Source organism: Schistocerca gregaria, chromosome 11 (assembly GCF_023897955.1).
Source record: "Schistocerca gregaria isolate iqSchGreg1 chromosome 11, iqSchGreg1.2, whole genome shotgun sequence".
Lineage (NCBI taxonomy): Eukaryota > Metazoa > Arthropoda > Insecta > Orthoptera > Acrididae > Schistocerca > Schistocerca gregaria.
The window spans coordinates 10,425,463-10,437,996 of record NC_064930.1 but is presented as its reverse complement, the minus strand read 5'-3'; the positions used below and the strand labels follow the sequence as shown (position 1 = coordinate 10,437,996).

Sequence of the window (12,534 nt, the reverse complement as noted above, 5' to 3'; positions counted from 1 at the left end):
ATGGAGTTACCAGAGGGGGGTAGGGTCATCCAGAGGGTGGACAGGGACGGTGAGTTCAGGAGTGGAAGGAGCTGGTGGAGCCTTGCATTTCTGGGAGTATGTGGGGTGAGGGAGGTTACAGGTGTTGCAGGATGGAGGGGACTGAAGGTTGGGGCACTGCTGGAGGAAGTGCGCTTGCTTGCAGTGAGGGCAGACAGGGGCCTCGCGGCACTCAGATGTTTGGTGTGCATTATAGTGCAGGCACCTCTGGACTGGGGAGGGGAGAGAGAAGGGTCGACCTTGTAGCGGCGGTTGAAGAGGAGGGCACCCTCCTTGAGGAGAAGGTCGATCGAAGGAGAGTGCTCAGAAAAAACCCACATAAGGCGGGTGGGGCCGGCAGGGTTGTGGATCCGGCGAACAGCACGAACATCGAGGTAGGGATGCGCCTTAAGCTCTGCCAGCACCTCCTCCTCCGTGATCGTCGGACTAAGCCGAGTGATCACGGTGGTGAGGGTTGGCGGGCGACGCGGGGGTTGGTGTTGACGGGATGAGGAAGGGGAAGGAGAAGGGGCGAGAGAGGCATTGGGGCCGAATCCTGTAATGGGGATGCGGGATAGGATGTCGGTGTGGAGGGTGGGGCTATAGGAGGTGATAAGGACGGAGTCCCTACGGGGGTGAGAAGGGAGATAGGGGCGCCAGGAAAGTGTTGGCGGAGGAGCAAGGTGAGGTTGCGGGCCTCCAGGAGAGAGGGATCTGGACAGGAAAGGAGGTATCTGTAGGAGGGGGTGGTAGAGGAAGCGGTAGAAGGGGCGGGCGGGGAGACATCCATGGCATCTTTGGGGGGAGGAGGGGGAAGGGGCTGTTATTTCTTGGGAGTGGAGTGGGCAGGGGTGCCACTTGGACTTTTTACAGGATGGGAAGAGGGGCGGGGTACAGGAGCAACCTGAAGATGTTGGGGGGAGGCAGGTCCCGGCAGTGGTGCTGGGGCCGGCGCTGCAGATGATGCAGGTGCGGGCGCAGGTGCTGGTGCTGGTGCTGGTGCTGGTGCTGGTGATGGTGCGGCACGGGTGGTGGCTCTCCGAGCCACAACCCGGGCGGGGGCTGCACGAGCGGGTGAAGTGGCGTGGGGGAGTGGAGGGAAGGGGTCAGGTGAGGTGGTTGGGGGTGAAGGAGCGACAAAGGGAGCTGGGGAGGGAGGGTGAGGAGGGGTGGGATGTAGGGGGCGGGGGGTGTTTGAGCACACCAAGTAATGGTGGTGGCAGCTGCTGAGGGGGAGGTGTAAGTGATGGCTGTGATAGAGGCGGTGGTGGTAGGGATGGTAATGGTGAAATGCAACAACTGAACGGGATGAGGGAAAAAGAAACACTAAGGATGACAGACAACGAAGACAAACACTACACTACACTGCACAAGTCCAGGAAGGCGAAGACGGCGGCGGCGGCTGCTGCTGCGACGGCGGGGAGCGGGCTCCGGGGCCCCGCCCTGCTGCTGCGGCGGCGGAGGAGGACGGGCTCGGCGGCGGGCTGGCGGAGGCGGCGGCGATGACGACGAACGGGGCAGACTGCGTCAGCCGGCGACGAGAACGGCGAGCAGGAAGGGCTGCACCGGCGACAGGAGTCGCGCTGCGGGGGCGGCGGCTGCTGCTGACACTGGTGCCTGCGCTGCCGGAACTGTTGGAACTGCTGGAACTGCGACGGGAACCGCTACTGGAACTGCTGCTGCTGCTGCTAAACCTATCGCTTCGACGATTGCGGAAATCAATCTTCGAAGGGCGCAACTCTCTCGAGTTCCGCCAAAGACGGCGTGCCGTACCACTTTGGCGAATGCTTTATCTGCGCCATTCGCCATCACAGATACTGTTTGCTATACGGCCATGACAATTCCTACATTAAAACCGTATGTTTCTTTTTCAGAACTGGAGAAACACGACGGTGACAGGATTCGAACCTGCAATCTTCGGATCCGAAGCCCGACGCCTTATCCATTAGGCCACACGGTCACTGACGACCAAGTATAACTTATATACGACTCATCTCGAAACGCTCACACCCCCTGAGGAATTGTGTTTTCGTTCCACACAGCCGCTGCCCCTTACTCTTTCCCAGCCATTCGTTACATTCAACCTCTTACGCGACCGACCAAACATAGACAGGAAAACAAGACCACACACTTTGCGCATTCGGAATCGATGGCAGGGTGTCCCTCGCCGCATTTGCTACGATGGCCATTTGCTACTTCTGCAGAAGCGGCGGCGGCGACGCCAACGACGACCGCGAGAGGCTCTGAGATTTGTGAGAAATACATCTGTAAAATGTAGTTCAGACTGCCTCGTCCCACCTTATGCCGTACCGCTTTGGCAAATGCTTTATCTGCGCCATTCGCCTTAATCACATCTGAGAGTAATTCTTAATAAAACGCCTGTCGCTAATTGTTCGTCATCACAGATACTGTTTGCTATACGGCCATGACGCGCAACTGATTTCCAAAATTCGTCTTCCTCCTGTGAGGATGGAACTCACGACTCCTGGTTTACTAGACCAGTGCTCAACCACTGAGCTAAAAAGGCGCGGCCTAACGGAACTTTTGCGTACTTCGTCCGTACGGTCGTCTGAATCATCAGACTTCAGCTGCCTACACTTCATATTTTCGACTAATATTTGCAGCTATGGCGACCCATTACTGCTTGGCTACACATCTGACACGTAGCCGATGTTCTCTCCAAACAAAAACCAGCTGCACTTCAGAACATGACTTTCACACATGTCTACAAAATCACCTTCACCTTCAAATACAGTTTTCTTGCGACTGATGGACACGTAGGCAAATTTTAAAGTTGCTATTTCCATTACATCACGTTAATCAGAAAATCGATAATTTACATCTGCAGTGGAAAAAAATTCTGTTCCGCCAAGCGTAGGGCTTGAACCCACGACACTGTGATTAAGAGTCTCATTCTCTTCAGACTGAGCTAGCCGTGCTGCCTCGTTGAATACCTGCTGGGTAGCAGATCACACAGTACTCGTTCAGGTTGGTTGGTCCCATACAGAATCTCTCCATGCTTCCCAATGTTTTCCTAATGTCACACTCGTCACGTACTTCACTTTTATTTCATAATCATTTCTGAGAGGTAAAGGAATTGCATGACAATCTGCAGAGCTAGCGGCGTCAAAATTAACACACATACTTGACGTGACTCAAAAGCCGAACGAGTTACTTTCCAACGTTGTTTTAGATGTGCAAGTGCCAGTCAAACTTCGCGGTGAGGGCACTCTGCCGACCATTTCGCTTGTTAACACCGGTCTTCTTGTGTGTGTTTCAAGCTCAAGACCATCTCCAAGCACAAAATGGTCAACAGCAACATTCAGACGGTTTCGTACTGCACAATTGCTACAATAAAACGGTATGTTTCTTTTTCAGAAGTGGAGAAACACGACCGTGACAGGATTCGAACCTGCAATCTTCGGATCCGAAGTCCGACGCCTTATCCATTTTTTTTTTGCTCTACGACTCTTTTTTTTTTTTTTACTGCTCAATTGCTACATTAAAACGGTATGTTTCTTTTTCAGAACTGGAAAAACACGAGCGTGACAGCATTCGAACCTGTAATCTTCAGATCCGAAGTCCGACGATTTATCCATTTTTTTAATTGCCTTATCCATTTTTTTATTTTTTGTTTTATTTATTTATTTATTCATTTATTTATTTTTTAGCCTTGGACCGCTTTTTATTGTTTTATGTAAGGATGCATATCAGTAGGCGCATGGCGGGGACAAAGAGGGCAGGGGTCAAAGAACTCGAGGCCTGGCCACGATGCCCCCACCATCACTCCTACCGAATGGCTCCTTCAGTGCATTTTAATTGTTATAGAAAAGCGGGTATAGTCGTGTATATTTTTCGCCTGCTCTCTTTATTGTGGTAAGGAGCACTGGTTGTACGACGTCTGGGGTGGAGATCTCATTGCAAAGCCGTCATTCGAGTTTTCAGTCAACAGACATTCGAGTACTAAACATGTGATTATATTGCAATATACATCGAGCATTTATGAGACACTTATTGGGTTGCAGACGTAACATAAATGGATAAAAGAAGAGGCATTTCCTTCATCTTGAACGTAGATTCATACTTCACTTCTGCAGTACTCCTAAAATAGTAGATTTAGTGTTATACTGTGCGCTTTAACCAACACCTATTCGTTCGAATAAAATGATCAGCATGTTTCCATACATTTTCCTGTGGTCTGCATATTGCTTAATGTTGCTGTACTCCATTTGCATAAAAAGCTTGAATTCCGTTTCGTCGTCACCACCTATTTTATTGATAAAGTAATGGACAAACTGTCCCATTAACCAGTGTATTGCATTATTTTTGGTTTTCGGGTAATATTTAGTTTCAGGTCTGAAAAGCACCATAGGAGTAATGGAATTGGGTGACGTTCGTTGCAGTAGTGCAAGACTTTTCCTGAGCCAATGCCAATTGTTGAGATTTCCAGCACACGTAAATCTTTGAATCACAGTGTCAACTAGTTTACATTTCTGACATAAGGGGGTTTCAGCTTTCCCAATTTTATAAAGCCGCTCGTTGGTGCTGACAATATTATTGACGGCTTTGTACCATGCCGTTACCACATGTGAATTGAGCCCGTTAAAACTAATATTCTCCCAAATTGCATCCCAGTTGTATCTCATATATTTCGTGGCAATTTTATTTTGTCCTTCATAGTGTTGTCTTTGTCTCATGATATCTCTGGCTGTAATGTGCAGTGAAGTTCTGAGTTTCTCGTTAACATAGCTCAATTCTGTGTACAAGATCCTAACGTATCGCAGGCGGGGGTTAATTTTTTGTACTTCTGCCGGTGGTTGAAGGCTTTCTGGTTGGACACATTTAAACAATTGTGTAGTAATACTGCCGGGGTTGGCGTGAAATATGTTTAAAGACCTTTTTATGAAAAGCGCAGATGCTTTATTGCGTATGTCCACCAGTCCGAGGCCTCCATTTCTAGGATGTAAAGTCGCAGTTCTTAGGTTAACCCTGAAGATTTCCCCCTTCCATAAGAAATTTGCAACCCTCGACATTATTTTCTGAGCTATCAACTTCGGCAAGGGAAAAACTTGTGCCATATAAAATGCCTTTGAGAGAATGCATAAGTTAATGAACCTGACCCTCTGAACCTGGTTCATAAGTCGTTGTGAGTTCTCAATAAGTCCCCCTTGAATCTTTGTTAATACCTCTTTCCAGTTGAGGGCTGTCATCCTCATTGGACATGCCGTCAGGATTGTCCCCAGGGTTTTATGGGTGGTAACTGACTTCGCCCAATCGCTGTGTATCCGTTCAAGACCCCGCATTCCCAGGATTGTACTTTTATTTTAGTTTGCTGTCGCACCCGATGCGCTGCAGTAGTTTTGAAGAATGGCCCCTAGTCGAATTACATCATCTTGCCCTCTTATGACGACACCAACATCGTCAGCATAGGCTCTCACTACAGTTTTCCTGCCAGTTATAGTTATGCCCTTTAACCTTTCATGAACACTTCTTAAAAAGGGCTCTAACGACACAACAAACAAAAACATAGATAAGGGACTTCCCTGTGGGATGCCGCGGTTTATTTGAATTTGCCGCATCAGCTGACCGTTGACAGCTAATTTAGCGTTCAGACCAGTAGCAACGTTTTTTATAACATTAAATGTTTTGTGGACGAGTCCCATTTTTGTCAGTACCTCAAATAGGAAGCGGTGATTCACCGAGTCGAAAGCCTTATTAAAATCAATAAAAAGTAAAGCACATTTGATATTGGAAACCGATGCTAAGGCGATGATGTCTCTATATTCAGAAATCGTATTAAAAATACTTCTATTTGCTGCACATGACTGATGTTGACTAATTAATTTGTCGGTCAGAGGGGAGAGTCTCTTTTTTTAAAATCTTGCATACTATTTTGTAGTCAGTGTTTAAAAGGGAAATAGGGCGGTATTTGTTTAAACTTGTCGTCCCTTTGTTTTTCGGTAAAAGTACAATTTTGCTGTCTTTAAAATCTGCAGGTATCGTCTGCTCGTTAAAAATCTCATTGACAATGCATGTAAACATGTCACCAATTAAGAACCAGAACTTTCTGTAAAATTCTACAGGGAGTCCGTCGGGTCCAGCAGATTTATTCATCGGGGACTTGGTTATTGTCTCACGAACCTCTTCGTTACTGACTTCAGAAAGGATTTCGTCGTTTTCAGAACTTGTCAACTGTGGGGATAAAACACTGAGAAACTCTTGCAGAGACCCCTCGTGAGGTGGGCTGGAGGAATATAATGCATAGTAGTACTGGTATACTGCATTTAGAATCTCCTTCTGAGACGTCAGTGTTGTCCCATTGGGGGTTTTAAGTTCACTAATAACAGTGCGTCGCCTATTCTTTGCATGCCGAAGCAGATGATATAAGGATGTTGTTTCATCATCTACCACCGACTTCGCCTTGGACTTCAGTTTTAAACCTCCCATCTGTTGTCTTTTAATGGCGAGTAATTTCGCTTTGGTGTGTCTGATGTCTTGTAATCTAATGGTTGACACGTTTGCCTGGTCATAGAGGTCCCGCAACAAACTGTAATAAAATTCCATACAGTTTTTTAACTCCCACGCTCTTTCTCTGCTGTATCTGGTACACCCTTTTCTCAGTCTCGGCTTTGCAACCTTAATCCACCAGTCTAATACTGTGGGGTGCCTCTCGATCGACCGCAGACATAAGGTCCACGCATCCGATACCGCGTCTGCCAAACCTTGCTCTTTTAAGAGAGAGACATTTAGATGCCACTGGTTCCTAAAAATCTGAATCGCCTGTGGAGCTAAATTAATGCACGCCTTCATACTGCAGTGGTCACTAAAATATACAGGTACGATTTCTGAATTTACTAGACATCTTTCCAAGTTTTGGGAAACATAAATTCTGTCTATTCTACTGCGCGAAGTCTGTGTTATATACGTATATTCAACCTTCGTTGGATATTTTAGCTCCCATGCGTCCTTTAGTTTTAGGTCGGTTACTAGGCGTTTAAGTTCCAAAGAACCGTTAAAATGTGGTTGTTGATCTTTACGATTTAACACACAGTTAAAATCACCGCCCATTATAAAACTGTTTGGGTTTCGACGTAATAAATATATAAGTTCCTCTTTATAAAATGCTGCCCTGTCCTGTCTATTACTATTTCCTGAGGGCGCGTATAAGTTAATCAATGTGTTACCTAAAACGTTAATACTAATTGCCCTTCCAGATTCCAACCGCTCCACTTGAGATACGGGAATCCCTTCCCTGAGCAGAACCGCTGTTCCTGTATGTGTTTCACAAGATACGTTAACAATTGCGGTGTATCCTGGTATTACAAATTCCGTCGTTACAACCTCCTGTAGCAAAGCGATATCGGTTAGAGAGTCATACAAAAATTCCTCGAGAGCAGCTAACTTTAATGAGGTTCGAATTCTATTTATATTGACCGTTGTGATAGAGTATGCTTGCATCTCTAACTTGCTATTGGCCACCGACAAATTTGGTCAAAAAAAACTGTTGTACTTTTGGAGTGCTGAAATCCGGTTTAGAACTACAGTCATTCAGAACTTGGTAGCAGTCCTAGTAACACGGTCGCTAAACGTTAGTTTGTCTGCCATTGTCATCCTGCACCTTAGTACTGAGGGGCTGTTCGACATTGAGTGCGTCAGGAGGCTCATCTGGAGCACCTTCTCTGACAATTTCATATCGTATATTTTTCTGTGATTTTACGTCTGACTTGTCCGCTTTTTGTTTGGCTTGGGTGCGAGAAACAGTAAGATTCGGTTGTGGTTTTAGCGTACGGCGGTGGACGCCCTGAAAACCCTGACCTGATTTTGTTGTGGCAACACTCGACGCGGCCGCTTCAGCAGCAGTGTCTAGAGAGACCTGGTTTGTAAACACTGCCTGCTGTTTACATGCTACCTTCGTTTGTTGTGATGCTTGCGACGGTGTTTGCTTATTTTCCGGTTCAGGAGTAAACACTTTCTCTTGTTTACACTCTGGTGCCGGTTGCTGTGCTGTTGCGGTGTCGCGGTGTTGTTGTTCTACCGCTTTCGCGAAGTTCCCGTCGGTAAACAGCTGATTATCGCTGTTTACAGCTGGGCAAGTTGTCACTGCTTGGGGGACTTCTACTTTCTCGCTGTCGGCAGCTGCCGTTGCATTTTCTGGCAGTGAGCGAGATGTATCAGAAACTGCAATTAAATCCACTTGCATTCCGTCTTGGGGCACATGCAGATTTTCATCCCCAGCTTTCTGTTTACTTACAGCAGGAGATTGTCGGGAGGTGTCATCATCAGAATGATCATCAGTATGTTCAAGTGGTCGTTTCTTGGTTAGTACGTCTAACTCACGGGCAGAGGTATCACAATTGAAGCGTGTTACCAGGGGTGGAAAATCACTGCCATCAACTGCAATAGTTCCAGAACTAGGTACAGGATCCGAACCCTCAACCTGTTTGGTTGTGTTATCGGTTGCCAAAACTTCGCTCAAGGTCATCTTGCGGCGTTGGACTAAATTTGTTTTTAGTACAAAGACACGACGGGGACATTCCTGCCTTAAATGACCCGATTAATTGCATATATGGCACGTAGGGGATTGATCAGTATAAATCACGTGTGCTTTATGCCCGTCAACAATTATATGAGATGGGATATTCGTCTTTACTTCCATCTCTACCGAACGAATACCATTGAAGCTCTGAATTTTAAATTGCTTCGACCAACGTTCGTTAACTATATCCTTTACCTCAACATATGGAGACAGGGCATCCTTGATTTTCTCATTATCTATCTCGATAGGTAAATTTAACACCCGCACAGATCTACAAAGAGCATCAGCTCTCCTGATAGCCACTTTACTTGTAGTGCCGTCTCTAGGCAAAAATTCGACATGATACCCGAATTTTTCAATAATTTTATCGACCGAAACGGGATCCAAAAACTTTAGGAAAACACAGTAGTTGTCAGTATCTAGCTGAGTGGTATGCACCATATCAGAATTTATGCCAAGTACCTGATCAAGCCAATCATGAATTTCCAGAGCAGTCGGCTGAACACGTCGGGTTTCGTTAGCGAAGGCAAAAACCAGCGTATTCTTCCTCACAGTTGTAGCCATGGTATGCAGTAATCAAGGGGAGATTCCGGTAATTACCGAAAACTCCACAAACGACATATAATCGTCGATAGAAAATACAAAAACAGAACACAGCAGGCAGAAGCATCACAAGTTACACACGAAGAAAATCACAAAACTCAAAAACACCGAAACGCAAAAGTATACACTGGCGAAACACAGACTACACGCAGCAAAAGGAGGCACGTCCGTACGCGTCGGCAGGTAGAGCCAGAATGGCCTGAGGAATTGTGTTTTCGTTCCACGCAGCCGCTGCCCCTTACTCTTTCCCACCCATTCGTTACATTGAACCTCTTACGAGACCGACCAAACATAGATAGGAAAACAAGACCACACACTTCGCGCATTCGGAATCGATGGCAGGGTGTCCCTCGCCGCATTTGCTACGATGGCCATTTGCTACTTCTGCAGAAGCGGCGACGACGACGACGACAAGCTCAGAGATTTGTGAGAAATACATCTACAAAATGTAATTCAGACAGCCTCGTCCCACCTTATGCCGTACCTTTTTTTTTTTTTTTTTTTCCTTTATTGTGATTTTAATACCTGTGACAAACAGGTAGGCCGGCAGCGGACCAAGTATGCCGCTCTTCGGCCTCAGAGTATACACAGAACAGAGAGGAGTGAGATATAAAAACAATCAAGACGGCGGGGTACAAACAGTAGACAAAACAGAGTTAAAACGGAGTCGGTCACGTGCGTAGCACAATGGATAAAAGCGGAGAAACACGGTGCACAAACGCAGATGGCAGATGGCCACACGTGAACCAGCGGAGCACAAACGACGAAACACAAACACACTGCAGGAGAGTCGAGGCACAAACACATGCGACGGTCTTCGGCGTAGGACGATGAAAGTAACTGATGGAAGACAGCAGAGTCGTGGCCTGCCAAGGGGAAAAGGTGTGGGGAAGAGGAGAGAGAGGGGGAGGGGAAGATGCCAGTGGAGGAGAGGGATGGAGGAGAAGGGGGAGGGTAGGGGGAGTGGAAGCCCAAGGAGAAAGGGGAGGGGAGGGAGGGAGAGAAGGGAGAGAGGGTGCCCACAGGAAAAGGAGAGGAGAGGGAAGGTAAGGCTCAAAGTTGGTAGGAGGGGTAGATGGAGGGGAGGAGGGCATCATCAGGGAGGGGGAGTTGACGGAAGCCACCGAGGGAGAGGGTGTGGAGGGTGTAAAGATGGAGAGCAGGTGGGATATAGGAATGCAGGCGCGGCAGCGGGTTGGGGTGGGAGAGGATGGGAGAGACAAGAGGGTGTGGAGGATCAAGCTTGCGGGAGGTGTAGAGGATCCGTAACCGTTCGAGGAAAAGGAGGAGGTGCGGGAAGGGAATCAGGTCATAGAGGATCCGCGTGGGGGAAGGGAGACGGATGCGATAGGCGAGGCGGAGCGCATGGCGTTCTAGGATCTGAATGGACTTGTAGAAGGTAGGAGGGGCAGAGATCCAGGCGGGATGAGCATAGCAAAGGATAGGACGGATGAGGGACTTGTAGGTGTAGAGGATGGTGGAAGGGTCCAGACCCCATGTACGGCCAGAAAGGAGCTTAAGGAGGCGGAGGCGGGAGCGTGCCTTGGCTTGGATCGTCCGGAGATGTGGGTTCCAGGAGAGGCGACGGTCGAGGGTGACACCAAGGTACTTGAGAGTAGGTGTGAGGGTGATGGGACGGCCATAAATAGTAAGATAGAAATCAAGGAGACGGAAGGAACGAGTGGTTTTGCCTACAATGATCGCCTGGGTCTTGGAAGGATTGACCTTGAGCAGCCACTGGTTACACCAAGTGGTGAACCGGTCAAGATAGGATTGGAGAAGGTGCTGGGAGCGTTGCAGGGTGGGAGCGAGGGCAAGGAAGGCAGTGTCATCGGCGTACTGGAGAAGGTGTAGGGGAGGTGCAGGTGGAGGCATGTCTGCCGTGTAAAGGAGGTAAAGAAGAGGGGAAAGGACGGAACCTTGGGGCACACCGGCGGAGGGGTAGAAGGTGTAGGAATCAGTGTTGTGGATGGTGACATAGGAAGGACGGTGGGAAAGGAAGGAAGCGACCAGACGGACATAGTTGAGAGGAAGAGCAAAGGTTTGGAGCTTGAAAAGGAGACCGGAATGCCACACACGGTCATATGCGCGTTCGAGGTCGAGGGAAAGGAAGATGGCGGAACGACGGGAATTGAGTTGTTCGGAGAGGAGGTGAGTGAGGTGAAGGAGGAGGTCATCGGCTGAGAAGGACGGCCGAAAGCCACATTGGGTAGGGGGGAGGAGGCGGTGTTGGTGAAGGTGCTTGTGTAGGCGGCGGGTAAGAATGGATTCCAGGACCTTGCTGAAGACCGAGGTAAGGCTGATGGGACGGTAGGAGGAGACAGCGGAAGGCGGTTTGTCGGGCTTGAGGAACATCAGGATCCGGGAGGTTTTCCACAGGTCGGGGTAGTAGCCGGTGGACAGGACCACATTGTAGAGCCTGGCCAATGTGGAGAGGAAGGAGGCAGGAGCTTCACGGAGGTGACGGTAAGTAACACGATCGTGACCGGGAGCAGTGTTGCGTTTAGGGCGAAGTGTAGCAATGATATCTTGAGTGGTGATTGGGGTATTTAGTTCTGTGTGTGTGATGTTGTCCAAGTACTGGAAGCCAGGAGCAAGCGGGGGGACAGAGGTATCAGTTCGATCACGGACATCAGGAAAGAGGGAATAATCGAACTGGGGATCGTCAGGGATGGTAAGGATATCGGAGAGGTAGGAGGCGAAATGGTTGGCCTTACTAAGGGCATCAGGGAAGGGGTGGTCATCATGAAGGAGAGGGTAGTAGGGAGAGGGTTTAGATCCGGTAAGGCGGCGGAAGGCTGACCAGTACTTGGACGAGTTGATAGGTAAGGTGGCATTAAGACGGGTGCATGTCTGTCGCCAGTCCCGGCGTTTCTTTGCCGTGAGTAAGTTCCTGATGTGTCGCTGTAGTTGCCGGTGGCGTCGTAGTGTGTCCTGGTCACGTGTGTGAAGGAAGGCACGGTAGAGCCGGCGGGATTCACGCAGGAGAAGGACGGCCTGTGGGGGTAAGGTGGGGCGGTGCGGATGGATGGCAATGGTAGGGACGTGGGCCTCCACGGCCTCAGACAAGGTCTGCTGGAGAAAGGAGGCAGCACGGGTAACGTCATCAGGTTGGTGGTAGGTGAGGGGGTGGCTATCGACCTGGAGAGCAAGGGAGTCCCGGTAGGCATTCCAGTTGGCACGGGAGTAATCATGGACATATTTCGGGGGAGGGTCATGGCGCGGGTCGGGACGGGGGCGACGACCGTCTGATACAGTGAGGAGGACAGGGAGATGGTCACTGCCAATGGGATCAAGGACGTCCACCGCTATGCGGCCAAGCAGGGTGGGGGAGGCTAGGACGACATCGGGAGTGGTATTGGATTCAGGGCGGGTGT

At 48.9% G+C, this 12,534-nt stretch overlaps 1 non-coding gene across 1 annotated transcript; it reads right to left on the bottom strand.

The window, feature by feature from the left end:
* Positions 1-1,905: 1,905 nt before the first annotated feature.
* On the bottom strand, positions 1,906-1,978 carry Trnar-ucg (transfer RNA arginine (anticodon UCG)). The gene has a single exon. It is a non-coding gene; the product is annotated as a tRNA-Arg (tRNA).
* Between the last annotated feature and the right edge of the window lie 10,556 nt (positions 1,979-12,534).